At 38.6% G+C, this 18,848-nt stretch overlaps 1 protein-coding gene across 4 annotated transcripts in view; it reads right to left on the reverse strand.

The window, feature by feature from the left end:
* The window catches only part of tenm3 (teneurin transmembrane protein 3), a 338,433-nt gene extending 327,216 nt beyond the window's left edge, over positions 1-11,217 (reverse strand). For 3 of the 4 annotated variants that reach the window (XM_069168317.1, XM_069168316.1, XM_069168314.1), the window contains exon 1: positions 10,410-11,216. The gene's annotated coding sequence lies outside the window, so the exon portion shown is untranslated. Of the gene's footprint in view, positions 1-10,409 lie in introns of all 4 variants that reach the window. The other variant, XM_069168313.1, reaches the window with a different exon arrangement.
* Between the last annotated feature and the right edge of the window lie 7,631 nt (positions 11,218-18,848).

Raw genomic sequence — 18,848 nt, forward strand, 5'->3', positions numbered from 1 at the left:
AAACCATGCAAATGATTTTTCACTCATTTATAAGAATTTGCTGCTTCTTACACAGATTTTTTTTTTTAACTCACTATATCGTCCTCAAATGCATGCTTTTTTTGTGCTTCTTATGTTGATGGAAACCTTCATATATACACTTTTTTTAATGTATTATCTACTCTTGAAAAGACACATGAAGAAACACATCGTACTGTCAGCGGTTTTAGAGGCCAAATGTTATTTTTGCGAGGCTGACACAAACAAAGACTGCAATAAAACTACAAATTACAGAAGAGTAAAAACAAACAGGGATTTATATATTTTCAACACATCACTATAGATGTTTTTTCTTGTTGTTACAGGCATTACATTCACTGTAATGAGGAACGCTGGTACTTTCAATCAATATACTTCACTTTATTGTTATTTTTTTTCTCTCAATGCCCTCTTTATGAGTAGTCATCTGATTCAAATTCTATACACCGGTATGACAAAAATCATATTCAATGAGAGACGAAAACATTCGGAAGCCTGCAAGAAAAGGAGGTTCGACTGAAGCGGAGAGACTTATTTGGATAAACCACAGAATCTTCAGTGTCAGACTGAACAGGAAGTAGTGCAGCACAATTTAAAAAAATTAAAAGTTAAAAAAGTAATGTTCACACTTGAATCAAAGTCAGCTGTTATCCCCGCTGTCCATAAATACCTGACTCTACTGTAGCTTACACAGAAGAAAGGCTGAAGCACCATTTACAGAGTTTCTTTTAAACTGAAGTGGATCCAAACAGACTGACGATGAGCTTTGATCATTTGGTGTGACACGATCATTACAGGAAGAAAATGTGTTTCATGAATCAAAAGCACAAACTGAAGTGCAAGGAAAAATGTTATCCTACTCTTTTCAACCACAATTACATATGTATATATATATATATATATATATATGTGTGTGTGTGTGTGTGTGTGTGTGTGTGTGTGTGTGTGTATATGTATATATATATATATATATATATATATATATATATATATGTATGTATGTATATGTGTGTGTGTGTGTGATTTATATATTTTCAACACATCACTATAGATGTTTTTTCTTGTTGTTACAGGCATTACATTCACTGTAATGAGGAACGCTGGTACTTTCAATCAATATACTTCACTAAAATAGGAGCTTAATAATACAATCTAAAATGAGGAAGGTTTTCCACTGAATGCTGCCATATATATATATGTCTGTGTGTGTGTGTGTGTGTGTGTGTGTGTGTGTGTGTGTGTGTGTGTGTGTGTGTGTGTGTGTGTGTGTGTGTGTGTGTGTGTGTGTGAAGATGAGATGTACCAATATAATTGTTTGTGCAGTATTTATCATCAGCATCTTGTCCAAATGAAGAAAAACATTGCTCGAGGTAGGATGTCTGCGTTTTGGTGATGAGCTGACTACCTTTCCGACAACGTTGTTACAGTGTTACGACATGTTAAAATCATGCTAAAGCTAAAGGGAGTGAATTTACGGAAATTGTCTTTTTATTTATATATATATATATTTATGTGGATGGGAGGATCCAGGGATCAAAATGCCAACCGTGTGATCGAAGTGTGACCTGTTCGACATGCTTAGCCACAGCTGCCTATCAAAGCTCTTCATTTAGGAATTTGTATAAATTGATAAATAAATGATATTGAAATCTTTAAATAAAACAAATTGTCAAATTATTGAATATAATTTGAAAACTCATCAAAATTGCAATAAATGTCATTTCATTTTTTTGGAATATTTTCACAAAATTTACTTTATAATTATAATGTCAGCATTATTTTGTAAAATAAAAAAAGAAATAATTTTATTTTTCATAACAGCATATTTTATTTCCAAATAGCCAATGATATTGCTGTTGATCTAACAAACTGGTTAAATGTGGTAGCAGTAGCTGAGCTTGCTCACAGTGTCGCTGAGAAAAATAGCATTGTTAAAAACAACAAACTTCAGAAATAAAGAAATGTAAATGATAAAATTAAATTATGCTATTTGGATGAGTAAAAAAAGACTATTTCATTAAAATTGGTTGAATTTTTAATTAGGGAAGTTAATGATAAATTGTTAATCAATTCATTGACATTTAATCAAATATATTAATTAAATAAGACATTGAATTTATAGGTCAGGAAATGTGCTGGAGATTTGCTTTAGTACCCAGTTGCACCACTAGGAGGAACCTCTTCCTGCTAAATGAGATGCAATTACGAGTGCATTAGCTGGTTTGTAAAACGAGCGCACGTCCCTGCCATCCAAGGAGGAAAAAAGTAGTCGCCTGCTTGACTCTGGTGACTGAAGCAGCCAGGTTGATGAGAAACATAGGTGTCAGTTATTTTAAAAAAATTTTTTTTTAAAAATGGTCCTATTAGCCAATGGAAAAACGTCTCTGTATTTCTTATAGACAAAAAAAACAAAAAACGTTTAAAATTTCTGTCGTTTAAATTTGAAATCCCTAATCTCAATCATTTCAATTATTTTGAAAATTGTTGTTTTTTTAAAAATATATTTATATAATTTCAAAGTGTCATTTTAATTCATTCAACATCCAATTAAATTTGATAGACTGATTAATGCATCCATCCATTAACTGTACTGCTTTTTTCAGTGGGGCTGGAGCCTATGTCTGCTGACATTGGGTACACTATGGACATGTCACCAGTACATGACAGGTCGAACACAGATAAACAAACATCCACACACAATCACACCTATCACTACATATGTGCTAATAGATAAAAGGGTGAAACAGTCACTCATGACTGTGAGTGAGGGAACCTTATCAGGTTTTGTGCTTTAAATCAAAACAGATTATTCTTAGTTAGTATAATTCAAATCTGCCAATACATCCATGAAAGGTGGTTTGTATCGACTTGTGTACTTAATCCTTCAACATACTACAACATAAAATTCAAATGTCTTGTGTGCATATGTTAAAGATGTGATTTAGCTTTTCTTATTCAGATGCTTATTGTTTTTTACACACAAGATCATTTCTCTTTCTTCCAATGAACCATTTAATTAGTTAATTAATAAAGTAACTACCTAACCTAACCTAAAGTGAAATGACACTCTGGTCCACTTCCTGAAATAACAGTGTTGGATAGATACAAACAATGACAGAAAAGTAGAACTAGGCATCTTTAAATGGACAACTCCAATGTCTCCATCTTTGTTCATTCTTTGAAACAAAATCTTATTGTTGTCAGGTTAAAACGGCCTTTTCAACGGCACTTTATGTAATGCTTAGTAAAATGAGTAAAGTCGAGGACCTCTCCCTTCTGATTAATTTTACAATATATATAAAATATATACCCAATACACATTCACATCCATCAGATCTCAGGCTGCCTTCACTTAAATTTTCTCCTACCAGTTTGGTCTGGTGAAGGTGTTTACATGAAGTAAATAAAGTGATAAGAAGCAAACTGTCAATTCTCTTCCAGGAATTTAGTTCTCCAGAACAAACAAATCTGAAACGTAAAGAAGTTCTGATTCTGCAGCTCATCACTTTGTTTGAAAATGTCATTTTCCCTGGTTAACTCCTTGAACTGTTCCAGTTTTGAGGCAGGGAGTGCCGGATTACTGAATCCTATTCATCCGTTGCTGGTAATCCTAAACCAGCTCCAAACATGGCCTCTAAAACCTCAGCAATGCAAAGTCATCCCACTTTCCTCGAGGAAGGTTACCTGGGGTCGAACCTCAAGTAGAGCGTGCTGCAAGCCAACTAAAAGGACTGACGTTCCCAACCTGAGCCACACAAAGGTAAGCAAAGGAACACATGAAGGCCGCACAGGAGTCAAGATACATCCAAAAACACACCGCACACATCCAGATCAATCACGTTGCACACTCATGTTACACCCTCTCGACAGAGGATTAATTCAGCCGCACTTACCGGCAGAGTCCCACACACATATAAAATGACTTTAGATTTGAAGTGTTCTCTATAGATTGTTTATAATCATATATGCCAATTTAAATTGTGTTTGCTTCCAGGGGTCCTCAGGTCACAGCAAACCCCCCGTTTCCTCTAATTCAAACACTGATTTAAAATATTTTACACATAGTCTACATGAATATGGGAGGAACAGGAGGAGGTCAGCGAAAGCACTTCAGGTTTTGAGTATTGTGTGACTTCTATCATTCACATGAGGGCCTTTCTTGATCTTATTGGTTCCACTGGTGAAGCTTTCACAGCTGCTACACAAAAAAACCTCAATATGCAGCTCCAAACCAAGGCTGTCTGTCCAGCACTTGAAACGCGGGTAGGACGACACTCTCAAAGTGAGGTGAATGTAAAGTGTGAGTCTGATCCAGTGACTGAATGAAAGCTTTGATACATATCTAATATAATAACTTCCAGGTGTAAACGGCTTTTTTTTTTGCTTCAGATATATTTACCCATATCAATATTTTAACTGAATTCTAACATGGTGAGCAGATTTCCAACCTGTAAAACAGGTATTTACTATCATTAACAGGGAGAAATAATGCTCATTTTCATTGTGAAAGCTTTCCAGAGTCACGAAATATTGAACAGCGTGATTCCACCACCGCAGTCTTTTGACAGCGTCTCTCCCTCCACTTGTTCGTTAATTTTGCATCCATGACTATAATTTGGTGTGTATTTTAGTCTTGCTTGGAGTTTGATTTCCAAAAGAAAAATCTTGTTTTTAATAAAAACCAAACGGAGGTGGTCAGGTTACAGGAGATGACACCTGTTTGCCTCTCGACTTCCATGTCAAAGCTGCATTTAATGGGGTGACTAACTGCGATTAGCTTTTAGCACACAATGTGATACGCAGTCGACAATACCAACACAATAAATATACATTTCACTGCACTCCTTTAACAACCACAAACACAGAAAATTGTGTTTTGAAATCTATTGACTTCCAGTCACCTATATGCAATAAACCAAATGCAACTGTATTATCATAACACAAATATTTAGCGTCCCCCAAATGTGGCGTCAACCTGCTGGGACTTTACTGGAAGCAAAGCAGCGAGTACAACATGCCTCGGGTGACCTGAAACTGCTCAGAGGCAGCTATACGCTACAAGATTGGTTAACTCGTGGTGTTTGTTGTATTTGTTGAAGAGTTGAAATCATTTGATCTTGCTTTAGATTTTATGTTTTGGTATTTTGCTACCTATATTCTTTGTTTTAATTGCGAAGAGCGTAACTTTGTTGTGAAAATGCCATGTAAATAAAGTTATAACAATTATTATTGTTGTTGCTGTTGCACTCCGCACGGTTGGAAGTTAGCACCCGCCACCGGCCACATAACAATAACCAAAATAAAAGAAATAATGCAATTGGAACGGAGTGATTTGTAACAGCCTACAGCATACATTCAGTTTCCTCAACTGCAATTACCCCCCGTAACCCCTCCCCCCCCCCCGCCCCCAACACCCCGAGATAAACAAAATATTGTGTAATTTACTTAATTCCTGTGAACCTGTTTCATTTCAGCTCAGAGTGAGAGTTTCATTGATAGTCGCATTATCTCTCTGCTGTATGTCTCTGTCTCTCCGTGTTTCACAAGGGCGGGGCCCGCTGCACGCACATGCACTACACACAATCACACACAGTGCTACACACACACACACACACACACACACACACACACACACACACACACACACACACACACACACGGACAAATGAGTAGAGACATGATGCAAACAACTCGACAGTAACTCATTGCCTTACTGTCAGCAGAATAAAAGTGAAGCGAAATAAATGATTTGATAAATGTGTGAATGAGCAGCGAGTGGCGGGAAGCCATTAGAAGGTCTGCTGCTGATCACGCTAACCATCCTGGCCGGGGAACGAGCAGCTCCCTTGCTGGTACAGCTGCGCACACTTCACGCCCTGTATTTTAATTACTGTACGTACTGATGGTTAGTTGCATCACATTCCATAAGGTTATTATATGTTTGTACCGTTTCTGTTCTGTAACAACAACGCATCTCTTAAAAAAAGTTAACACGCGCAGATAAAAAAAAAAAAAAGCATTTTCAAGCAAATCCTGTCAAAATGGCAGGTGAACAAAAAAAATTGTTTCCAACCCCTGACTCCACAAGCTACAAAATATCCAAACTCGTGACAAGATACTGGAGCTGTTGAGACAGCCCAAAACAGCATCTATAGAGATATGATGAAAACAAGTGTTATAAACGAGCTGCAAACTACATCATGTGAAAACAATACACACAACACAAATATATTCTGCTAGGAATTCTGCAGTGAATAACAAAAACAGGAAAACTGTCTTGACCGATCGGCTGCAACAAAACACCTGGCAAAGTGCAAGATTTTGTTTCTACATTTTCTGTGAAGATGTAGGCTACACACACACACACACACACACACACACACACACACACACACACACACACACACACACACACGCTCCTCAGTTGGACAAAGGGTCCAATTACGAAGCTCCAGGTAGCCTTCATCAGCTGGATCTTCAGGTCGGGCACTCCCTGGATAACGTACACATGCACAATCACACAAGGAGAGTTTGAGGGCTCTCATGGTGAGTAGACCAAGCAAGTATACATGCACACACACACACACACACACACGCACACAGCAAGTACATGCAGAATACACCCTGACACAGCCATTTACTTCTGTTGTGTATAATAAGTACAGAACTTCAACACACACACACACACACACACACACACACACACACACACACACACACACACGTAGAGTACACACACTGTATCAGAGATAGAAAGCGGAGACAAATCCAAAAGTCATGGCACCCAAAACAAAACGGAGTGTGTGTTCCCTATTGCACAGGTGAGGTTCAGACAGAGGCCACTCCCTCACACAGTGAAATAGGGAACATTTACTTTGATGAAGTCAACGGCATCATTTCAGATTTCTCCAAATTTAAAAATAAAAAGACACACGCACACACACACACACACCGTGCAAACGCGCACACACACACACACACACACACACACACAAACACGTGCTATTATTCTTTAATATGTATGTGTGTGTGTGTTCAATCAATTTGTGATGGCGTGTATATCTTTATGCACACACACACAGACACACACACACACACACACACACACACACACACTAATGAAATAACAGACACATTCAATCAAAACACACTGAAACTTCCCACAAAACTTCATCGCATCAACACATTAATATACACTTCTACAGCAAATTCAGTCTCTTGGTGTCGAATCTGTCAGTTATCGCAATAACATTGTAATTTTAAATACATATTGATCCGAAAATGGGCATGCAGTTTTTTTTTTTGTATTTCGTTAAAAACTGTTTGCTCCCCACATGCAGATATACACAGTATATATATACATATAGTTGCTCTTTGGCCAAGCCAACCCTCTCTATACATGTGGCAGTGTCGCAATAAAAAAGGGCATGTCCTCAAGACAATATTTGTTTCTGCTGCCAAAAACACCTTAAAGGCGTTTCGGACCTGATACAGTTATCCATGATAACTTTAAATGAGTAATAATGATCAATCATCGACAAGCAGCATGGAAAAATAAAACATTTAAATCACTATGTTAGAATGTACAATAAAAAAGGAAAAATTGTTTATCAAATGTGGAAGGGGTCAGAAAGAGGCACTGAAAAGTGAAGAAGTGAAAGGAAATGCCTCGATTGTGATAACCTTCATTTAAATGTGTTTGAGAACTGCTGGGAGGCTCGAACATAAAGTAGTTTAAAGTAGAGAGTGAATTCACTGTTTTCTCAGTCAACCATTATAAACTAAACTAAAGATGAACCATAACAATGCGTCAATTCTGCAACTATGTGGATTTTACTACTACTTCCATTAAAAAGGAAAAAACTAAGCAATAGAAGTAGAGAAATTCAAGTTTCAAAATAGGAACGCATTTTTAATCTAAACATTTTTTCCTCATCAAAAAATTAACTGAACATAAAAAAAATTGGCCAGAGAAAAGCTCTCAAACATCTGAGACTTAACAAAGAGCTGAAATTTTCCTTTCAAGAGCTGCTGACCAAAATAATTTCAGCAAGGTTAGACCCAATACTGAGATACCCACAGTGCTCACAATTCATTTTACCTTCCTCTGTAGCCTGTTTGTTATAACGAGTGACGGCTCTACATAGAACAAATTCCTTCCCTTGACTCTACAGTATGCCCAAAAGATAGATGCATGACATAGTGGTGGAATCATACATAAATCCACACATAACTAAAGTTTTGGACTCAGCTTTGAATTAACAGTAAGCAGTCTCAGGTCAAGGTATCACTTTAAAAAAAAAATCCCCAATCTTTAATGTAATGCAGTTTGCAGTCAATTTCTGCGTAAATCCACAAGAGCACCGACACAAACTGCAGAATATGAAATGATGAACTACACAGTCAACTAAACAGTTCAAACTTCTTCCCCAATCGATACCCTATTATCAATGACACTCAGTGCCGATCAGAAATGATCAAGACAAAGATGAAGATATCCAGTTATACATTTAAAAACAGATATGACCTTGTAGATGGAGTAACTTTACTCAAGGTCACAGTCAATACCCCTTCCACCTTCACAGCACCAACACGTGTTGTACAAGAACTCGCCGCTGGACAGGAATGTTGCAATTTTGCTGCAATTTTTGTCAAAAAAGATACAATTCATGTAATATTTTCAACGTAACTTGAATATGGTATCTACTTATTGAAAAGCGTAGTGATTGGAGGAGACGAGGATATTGTTGGCACCTGTCGTAACGTGCAGTAAAGGAGACCAAGGACATGCGCTCTCTATTTTAAAGCCCTCAGGGAAGAGAGGAAGGCAAGGCGAAATGTTAATTCACTGCAATACGAGGTCAGACCAGCGTGTGAGGAGCTGCACAGGAAAAAAAATACAAGAGCGTGTACAATCATTGCAAAAAAAACTACACAACATTTTACAGGAGCGCAATTAAAGACAGGACTGCTGTGGCTTCACTGGTCTAACAGCACAGCCAGCAAACATCATGTATCTAACACCTTCACCTCTCACACACACACTCACTCTCACACACACTCACTCACTCACTCATCACACACACACACACACACACACACACACACACACACACACACACACACACACGCACACACACACCTTCCCTGTGCTGCAAAAGTCTCTTAATGTTTGTTCCTCAAAATTGACCACTTGAATAAATGCAGGCACACCTCTTTCCCTCTGGTCTTATTTGTAGTGACATATCAGGGCAGCTAGCAGTTCCAGCTGTAATAATCTGATATTGTATATGCCAGAGTTTTTTTTTTTTTTTTTTTAAGTAACCTGTGTGCAGGAACACTCAGGAAAACAGTTCACAATTCACATGTGATTGTCCCAAATACAGACTACAGTCTATAGCAGCTCTAAATTGTATTTATCAAATCTCCAACAAATATCTTCCCAAACAGCAATCTGAACTAGACTGGAATTGGGTTAAATAAACCGTTGTAAATATGGCCGATGTGCATGTGAAAACATTTGAAAAAGCCCTCAACTCCCACATGCAAATAGCATGTTTATTTTTACAGTTGTATCAGTTTGATATGTTTTTTTCTGGTCGAAGTAATTCAATGACTCCGCTGGAGTTTTCTCTGTCTCTCTCTTTATTTTGTTCAGCCCACTCCGACGCACAGTCCCTCTCCACTTATCTGGCCTTTAAATTTACCTCCACATAAAAAATAATATGAAATTATTCTATTTTGTTTGTCTTCCTTTTGAATTAATTATTGAGTATCCGTCTCGACATTTTGTGACGACATTTTCACAATGAAACACGTTAAGGTCTGTACAACCAAAACCCGAAATTTAACTGCCTCAGAGCGCCATGTTCTACATTCACAAACCTGCAAATTGTATTTACTCTCGCTTAACAAGAACCGTTATGTGCTTAGTAAATTAAAATTGTTTACATTTTCTTATTTTTCAGTACACAAGTTACCATTCGGCATTAAAGTATCTTCAAAGCACAGGGCATATTTAAATAAAATCAACTTTTTAGAAGAGGTCCTGCTGGCTTGTCCATCAATCTCATTGTACACGAAAGTGGGAATATTAAGCGAACCAATACGAAAAGTTACGATCCTGTTAAATTCGTATCGTTTGCTTTTATTATTGGTGCTGAATGAAGAGCGGCGAAGGGTTTATGAATGCCGTTAAAACAAGCCTTTATGTGGTAGCCTACGTGCCGTCATGCCAAGCCGAAACGACCTGCCATTTTTAACGGGGAGAATGGCATCTGTCGTGGACACGGATGCTCGTCGGAAACACTTTACTACGGGGTAGTTCAAATAAACATGGTGTGCTCTTTTTTTCCTCCTTCTGAAATGTGGAGTATTTGTCAGGGTCCTACCTGTTCGTCCTGGGGGTGGGGGACGTGGGGGTCCTCTTCTCCCGAGTTTGCGACCACAGCCGCAACCGCTTGTTTTTTTCGACTTTCTCCCACAAAAAAAAAAACTTCTTCCACTTGCTCAGCTTGTCGATGTTAATGCTGAAAGTGGCAAAAAAAAAACAGAACTAGAAAAAGCGCGTTCACAAAAGCATGTGCCGCACCATCCTTTTTACTACTTTACTCCCGTTTCTAAACCATTTATTCTTCGTGGGCAAAATTTACAAAGAAGAAAAAAAAAGTGTTGGGTTATATCTGTCTTTTTCCAAGAAGGTTGTAGGCTAATTGTAAATTGTGGGTTGTGTAAGATAAACAAAAAACACGCTGTGCAAGGAGCGACCCTGACAGGGTCGTGGATTCTGTGTCAAAGCAGCTTTAGCGCGCAACGCACGTGAAGAAACGAAGTGTCGGTTATGAAACCAGAATGAGACGGCCGACTCTCCCGTCTCTACGGCGATTAAACTAAACCGGAGTTCATTAAAGCTGGATGTTTTTTTCCTCCAAAATGTCCTTTTCTTTTCCGAAATAAATCACCCAGGTGGCCGAACACCTTTTCCACCTTTGCTCCCTGCTCTTTGCTCGCGCTGTCCCGGCCGCCCAGCGCACGCAACAGCCACAGTAAAGACAGTCTCGGCTGCACGGGCAAAGACACCGAGTGAGGAGAGAGAGAGCGCGAGCTCCGGTGAAACGGAGAAACAAGACTGTCCTCTGTTGCTGCTGCTGCCCTCCGCAAGTGTGAGCCGGCGCGAGCTCATCTCCTCCCGGTAAAAGATGATGATACGCCAAGCGAGGCAGAAACTGAATGCTGGGGATCCCCTGCTGCGTCCAATCCTGACGTCTCTACCAGTGTGCCTGAGTCCGCGCGAGCGAGTGTGTGTGTGTGTGTGTGTGTGTGTGTGTGTGTGTGTGTGTGTGTGTGTGTGTGTGTGTGCGTAGATGAATGATCGGTACGGAGGGCTGTTGTGGGGTGGTGGGGGGGTCAGCCGTGACTTTGAACTGTACGCCCCGGCTGTGACAGGTGACGGAGGAGGGGTAAGAGCAGCACGAGTACATAGTAAGATGCTCAGTTAATGAGGTGATGCTTTGGCACGCTTGCAGTCTGACAGTCTATACACACATATGCCCAAAAAAACACAAGACTCAAAAAAACGGATCCAGTCTACAAGGGCGAGGCTGCCGTGCACATGTAGGCCTCATCAGAGTGAATGCAGTCGAACAGACATCATGTATCTAAATATGGACAAGGACTGCAGAAGATGGATTCATGGAACTCTAACGGGAGAGAGTAGCACTGCAGGAACGCACAACATCCAGAGACCGAAGTCCTGCAGCTGTTTGTGGGGCAAGTCAACAACTTTGAATGGGACTCTGAGAACTACAGTATAATCTATGCGTATTTATTTTTTCTATAAAAAAAAAATAAAAAAAAAAGAAAAGTCCCTGTGTGCACCATAACAATTTTATTCCATCTGAGCTAACTCTCAAAGCTGAACAGGTGTTTCTTTAAATAATTTTACACGTGATTCATGCGGTTTGGGAATAACCGCATTGAGAATTCATCAGCTCATAGCAACACCTTGGAAGTGATCAGAAAATATGATAATGATGCTGTTCAGATATTAGGACTGCAGTTTCCAGTATATTATATTATATGCATCATTATAAGAGCTACACATCAAACTGTAACTGATACGGACTGCTTTAGGAGTAATAAGAAACACAACAATTGTCCTCCACATCTGCAAGTGGGCATTATATTTATATTGTTTTATATTTTTAAACTACAATGAACAGTGTACAACAATATGTTTAATCTTACAGTGATTTAGCGATTAATGTCAGTATCAGCTGAAGCAGTCAAACTCTTTGGAGTTACTCATCTGTCTAACTAACGTTGGCTGTGTCAGTGCGGCAGGGTTTCTGTTTTTACCAGAGAAAGGGAACAGTTCCACACAGCCCCTCGGTAGAAAAGAGAAAACATTTTTTGAACAGAAATATCATTCTGTGAGTCGTGTTTTAAACAACTGCTTAGAAAATGCTTTTGACTGCTCAGTGAGGGGCAAACTGTACATGATATTTCTTGAGTAATAAGCCAACATGGAGTGTCTCAGTTGGACTTTGTTGTGTGGACTCGGGGACTAAAGCTTCAGGGAACAGCAAACGGTGTGTGAAATCTATGATGCCTTCGGCTGTTCCTTTTTGTGCCGTTATGTTGTTCTGACTGGTTTGTGGGCCGTAAATGAAGGCAGGTGCAAACAAGGTGTTGACAGGAAGCAATGGGAGAGCAAACAGCGAGCGTGTGAAGAGGACGAAAATATCAGAGATATGAGAGATGGACAAGCGTTTAGATGAGTTACAACTGTAAAAAACAAGTGCGAAGTGCAAACCAAAACCAAAACCAGAGCAGCGTTACAGGCATCATGGAGGTGAGGTCAGTAGATAAATAGTTTCAGAGCACTGCAGGATAATTACTCGGACAAAATATAATACATTTATATCTTAAAAAAAAAAAAAAAACTATTACAAATAGTGAAAATATAATATTTGTACCAAAGCTTAAATAAAGAAAATAAATGTAATCATTTTTCCACCATAATAATGTGAAACTGCGACTTTAACATTTTTTCCACATTTTTCCATTTCTTACATTTTGTGTCAGTACGGAGCACGGACATTTTTTTTTTTTTTTTAGAACAATTTTTTCCGTTACCTCATAATAAGGTGCATTTCCCCCTGACACCCGGAGAAAGGCTATTACGATACAGTATTATGTGTTACAGTTGTGACCACAGTGAAAAGCCGGTGCTCCGTCAGCTGTGGCTGCTCAGGTACAAGTCTGCACCATTTGCAGTAGGAAAGAAAAGTAGCCGAGCCTGTTCAGCAGCTCTCTCACTGACCGCTGCAGAGACACGCTTTGGCGCCATGACTGCAGCTTTTTTGCGATGACTGTGAACTGTGACATTTTGTGTTTTTAAACAGTTGTAACACTGGAAATGCAGCAGTAGGGTGTGCAAGTGATTGTTTGTGCTCAGTAGGTGTTACTCCTTGTCATAGAAGCATTGCAGGTTCAACAGCTGGACATCGCCATAAACACCAGCGACCGAAAGCACAGCAGCAGCTGGAGTCCGAAACTACCCACCACACATCCAGCCACAGCCAGGCGGCTTTCAGCTGAGCTCTAAAGCCTCCAGGATACTGTCAGGGAACAACCCTCAAAAAATGAGTAGTGAGCATCAAATGCATCACGTAAAGCGTCACATCATCATTTACTTTCCGTAACATCTGCAGAGGGTCTCCTTTAACTGGCAGTGTATTATGACTGGAGAGGACCAAGACACCAACATATGACAATCGTATTGTGAGCTAATGCAGAAGTATTCTGGGGAAAAAAAACATCTCGCTGTGACGTGTCGGGAGTCCTATGTGTTAAGAGATCAGAATATAGTAAGAGGTTGTATTTTGCAGTCCAACACAGTCCTGTTAGAAATACCGAGATAAGTAATACCAGGTGGAAGTTTGTGGTACCATGTTATTAAATAGTTTTAAGTTTGTAATATTCGTGCTCATCTCTGAATGGAAATTAGGTGGAAAAAAAAGGTTTTAATTACAACAAAACCACAACTTCAAAAGACCGTATCGAGCTGAGTCAATGCACCAACAACTAATGTAGCATTCCAACGCCAACTGGACAGTTTAGGTCGATGTTATATGGCGTTTATTGCAGGGCTACTATATTGCATGGCATTACATCACACAAATATCCTTTTTTCTGCTATGCAATTTAAAAATCTTGATTTTCCACATAAAAAAAAGAATGAAAGCAAACAGAGTTACTGAAATTTAATTTGGTTAATATTCCACAAAATAAAAAGGCAGGAAAATGATCAGAGATCTTTTCTGAATGCCCTTTTTAATGCATCAGAGATCCTCCCCTGCACATACGGAACTACACAGTGTGAGTGGAGAATTCTGGATCAGCCTGTCATCAGTCGAAGACCAATAAACACCATCTACATGAAAGAAAACTGAGACCAGTGCAAAGATCTAAGTATTATGGAGCTCAAACAAAACTCCCTGACATGCAACAAAGACTGAGTGGCGCTGGATGTGACCCAGGAGTGCACGGAGATAAAGCAGCGACGGCCATACTGTTGCCATTTACATTGCAATACATTCAACGCGTTTTTTTTTTTTTATGCACACGTACAGTGGGGACACATTTGGACACTCTCTGTGGACATTAGAAGGTCTGAGATCGAAACCTCCAAACTTGATGATTACTGCCTGACAAAATGAAAGACAGAAAGAAGTGCTGCTCTGCTCTGATGCTGCAAAGAGTGCACTGTGATGAAGCAGGTAGGCAACACGCACAAGACCAAAAGCTCTGGAAAAATCCACCTCTATTTTGTCAAAATAATTGGAAGAGCAGTACAAAGGAAGAAGTGGGCAAAACGGCCTGTGTGAAGTGGGAACACAGGAGGCCGTGATTATACAGTATGGCCGAGAGAAAGACAAAGAAATAGGACCAGTGTGTAATTAGCTTCACATCTGACCTTGTTAAAGATAATTGTTGATACACAGTCTCACTGCATGAGTGTAACATTTGGTGTATAGATAGTGTGTATGCCACTTCAGTCATATACTGGATCCTGCATAGGTGATCAGAGCGCATGATGCAGATGAGGATCTGGTTTAAATACCTACTTTGTTTTTTCCATTATAAAATCTTTCCATATTTCAATTTGACTGTTTTTTTTTTCTTTGGTACTGTGCTTACAATTATAACAATATGGCAGATTTTTTGTGTGTTTTGTTTACAACATAATAAAGCCCTGCTGTATAAAGACACAAGAAAATCACATTTATCACATTTTCATATTTATCATTTAATGATTGTTGATGCTCATGAGTATTCTTCAGTGTAGACTCGTATATATTTCATGTTCATACTGTCCTCTTCTCTCAGACTGACACCTACCAAATACAAATTCGTCCGCACAGTAATCACTAATAACTGTCACATGCTCTGGAGTTATTGTACAAAGTGCACACTGCTCCACTGTTCTGCAGTCGAATGAAGATGGACCGAATATTTTTACATGCAGAAGTTGTCAACAAAAATTATTCATCCACAAAAGTGTTGCTAGACTGAACTTCTGAAAGATCCTTGCAGTCACAATGTGAATCAGCTTTTTTTCTTCTTCTACAAAGCTTCTGTAAAAAACATTTTCAATTTGATTTCGGGACACAAGAAAAAGCCCTGATGACCTGTTTCACAAACTATTTGCAAGTTTGCAAATAGCCATAGTAAATGGTGGCAGTGTCAAGTCACAAACGATTGTGTCCTTCAAACATGGTTGAAAAAAAAAAATCCCAAATGACTGAGTTTAGCCATTTGTTTTGATCAGTGGAATATATCACAGTTAAGCAGACGAGATGATGATCTGATGATGATGTCAGGTTTCAAATCACAGTTTGCATGTTACAAATTAAGTGAAACGGGCTGCAGGACGTTCAAACACATGCAGTGGGTGCTGGATCGCTTTTGCAATAGGTGTTCATATTCATAATAATGTGAGTTATCAAGTCCTTTAAATTATGAAGGCCTTTGGCCTCTGATTGGACCACATCAATTACACAGAGGGTTTTTCTTGGACAACTGCTGCACATGGTTCAAGGACTAATGTTCTGAAGAGGAACTGACTGACAATATGAACCACCACATCCAACGTCATAATCAGCGCCACCTTGCTGTGGTGTGCTTATGAATAGAAACACTCTAATCCCTCTCTGTCTCCTACAAATTACACATTCAAAGTTAAAAATACATACACTGAGGGAAATGTAATACTCAGTCCCTCCAGCAAAAATCACAAACTTGCATTCGCAATAATGAACACAAATACGAGCAAACTCTGCAATATTTGCAGGAACTAGCAATTTTTTTTTTAGTCCCGCAATTTTTTCGCCAAAAATGTCTTCAGCAGAAGCTGTGCTGGAAGTATTACTGCATAAAGTAAGTATTTTCAAACAAAACTCACTATATTAACCTCTCACTTACAATCAGAGAATCTCCGCTCCTGTTTTCTCGTCACCAAATAAAACTCTGTCCACCGTAGGAAACCAGAACAAGAGGAAAAACAGGAAATGACAGGGTTAGCCGAAATTATCTAATTCAATGCTTATGGAAGTGATGAATTACTGTTGGTCAAAAATAATTCTATACACACGTCAAGTTATAAGAGACGGCACTTTGTTTTTGTGCATACAGTAGGCCTATGTGTTGAATTAACATGAATTAAACAGCATCTTAAGCTCTTATTTTGACAGATGATGTCGTCGTTGTTTCTATATTACAGTCACAGACTCACTGTTCTGGAAAGTTACGTCATTTTTATGAGTTTATTTGAAACTTTTAGCCCCATGGTTCTCTAAGTTCACTAAAAAATGTTATAAAAAAAAGATTACACCTAAAATATTTCTGTGATGTGCAGCATGATTGTTATCAAACAAAATTATTTCACATTTATTCCTTTCACTATAATAATAATTAAAAAAAAAACGTTTTTCTTTGTCAACTTGCTATTTTTTTGAACTCCCGCAATTTTATGAAAAAAAAAAAATTCACTTAAAACATTACATTGCAATTTCTGAGAAAATTCACCGCAAAATGAAAACATGTTTAATCGCAACAAATCACAAAAAAACCTGAATACTGGCCAGATTACATTTTCTGTTTACATATTAAAGAATAATTAAGTTATGTAGAAAGTTCCAAGATATTGAAACTTAACCCGTCAGTAATAAAATGTTCACTGATAACATTATCCTCGTAGAGACAGTATCACCGAACTTTAAAAATGTTTTTTACTGTAGCACTGGTACTTACATAATGTTAGGGAAAGATCGATATATATATATATATCGATATATTTAACCAAAACCACAGTCATTCTCTACGATTAATTAAAGTGCTTTTGTGGCCTTGACCTAAAATGCACTTGTGGACTCTGGTACCAAAGTATACTTCCTCCCTCCAACTCTGGCTCGGTAGAGAAAAGCTGAGCTTATTTGGATACATGCATGACTCTGAACTACTGCTGACGGTTCTGCTAGCAGAACCTGTCGGCCTCGAAGAACAAATAGTCCTCAATTCCTGAAACTGGCTCTGACTCCACCTGCTACTGTTCCTGCTCTTACTGCACAGCTGGAGAGGACCGATATAGCTTTGGAGTGAATAATTTGTACACATACTGTATGTAAACACCACAACACAGTCCGGACAGGCCGCCAGATCCTCCTGTCGTCACATTGGTTTCAGGTCGAACAGGATTTGAATGTAAAATTCATAAAGCTGATTGTTTGATATGTTCACCTGTTTTCCTGTTTCTGTGGCTCATCTGGGCTGATAGGTATTTAACATTTTGAATATTCAGCGTTATGTTACTAATATTTTCTATAATGACCTCGGATGGACATTTCTGACTTCAATTGCTGTATTGTGTGAACGTTGCAGGTGTTCATACTTGTTATTATATTTTCTTACTGCACTTCAGAGTCAAACCAGTCATACTTTATCCCTGATGCCCATCTACAGTAAACTCTTCCTCATGGAGAAAAAAATGTCTCATGGTATTCATTTCCACTCCAGCACATAATATTCATTTCATAAGACTCAAAAAACGGCAGTTAGAATAACTTCTTTTCTTCAGTCAAGTCACGTTACAAGTCAGACTATATTTTGTGGCAGTAGCAAGTGTGAAGTAACTCAGCAGAACCGCAAAACACGTGTGTGTGTGTGTGTGTGTGTGTGTGTGTGTCCATATCTACATATAACAATGTGTTATGTTTTTGTAGCTTTCCCACCCAAAGCCGTGCCAGTTAGTATTTTACACAGCAGGCTGCCCAGTGTGTGTTTTTTTTTTTAATTTGGTCGAATATCTCCATCACACACACACACACACACACACACACACACACACACACACACACACACACACACACACACACACACACACAGTAAAGGAGATAGAAAACCATGCTAAGAACCTACATTCACTCCTGAACAAAAAAAAAAAACTGTCTACAAATGCATTCATGAATATATTGATGGTTACAATGCACACCGGTTTGAAGTGTGTTTAATCTGTTTCATTGCTTTAAATGTCATTGTTTTAAGTTCTGCACCTTATTCTCTCATTTCAAAGACGGTGCTTGTTTAAAAGTAATCTGAACTCTGCCAGACAAAAAAGGAATATGCACCAGTGTTTGTAACCCTCACGATTCAGTCCTGGCGTTACATGTACTTCATACATATCATTTTAATCACACATAAAATGTATGTTATGTACAGTAATGCCAGACATAAAAAATAAAAATAAAAACTTTCTTTAAAGTAGATCA

This window comes from Embiotoca jacksoni, unplaced genomic scaffold (genome assembly GCF_022577435.1).
Source record: "Embiotoca jacksoni isolate LCO1_2020_lvr unplaced genomic scaffold, fEmbJac1.0.p SCAF_4, whole genome shotgun sequence".
NCBI lineage: Eukaryota > Metazoa > Chordata > Actinopteri > Embiotocidae > Embiotoca > Embiotoca jacksoni.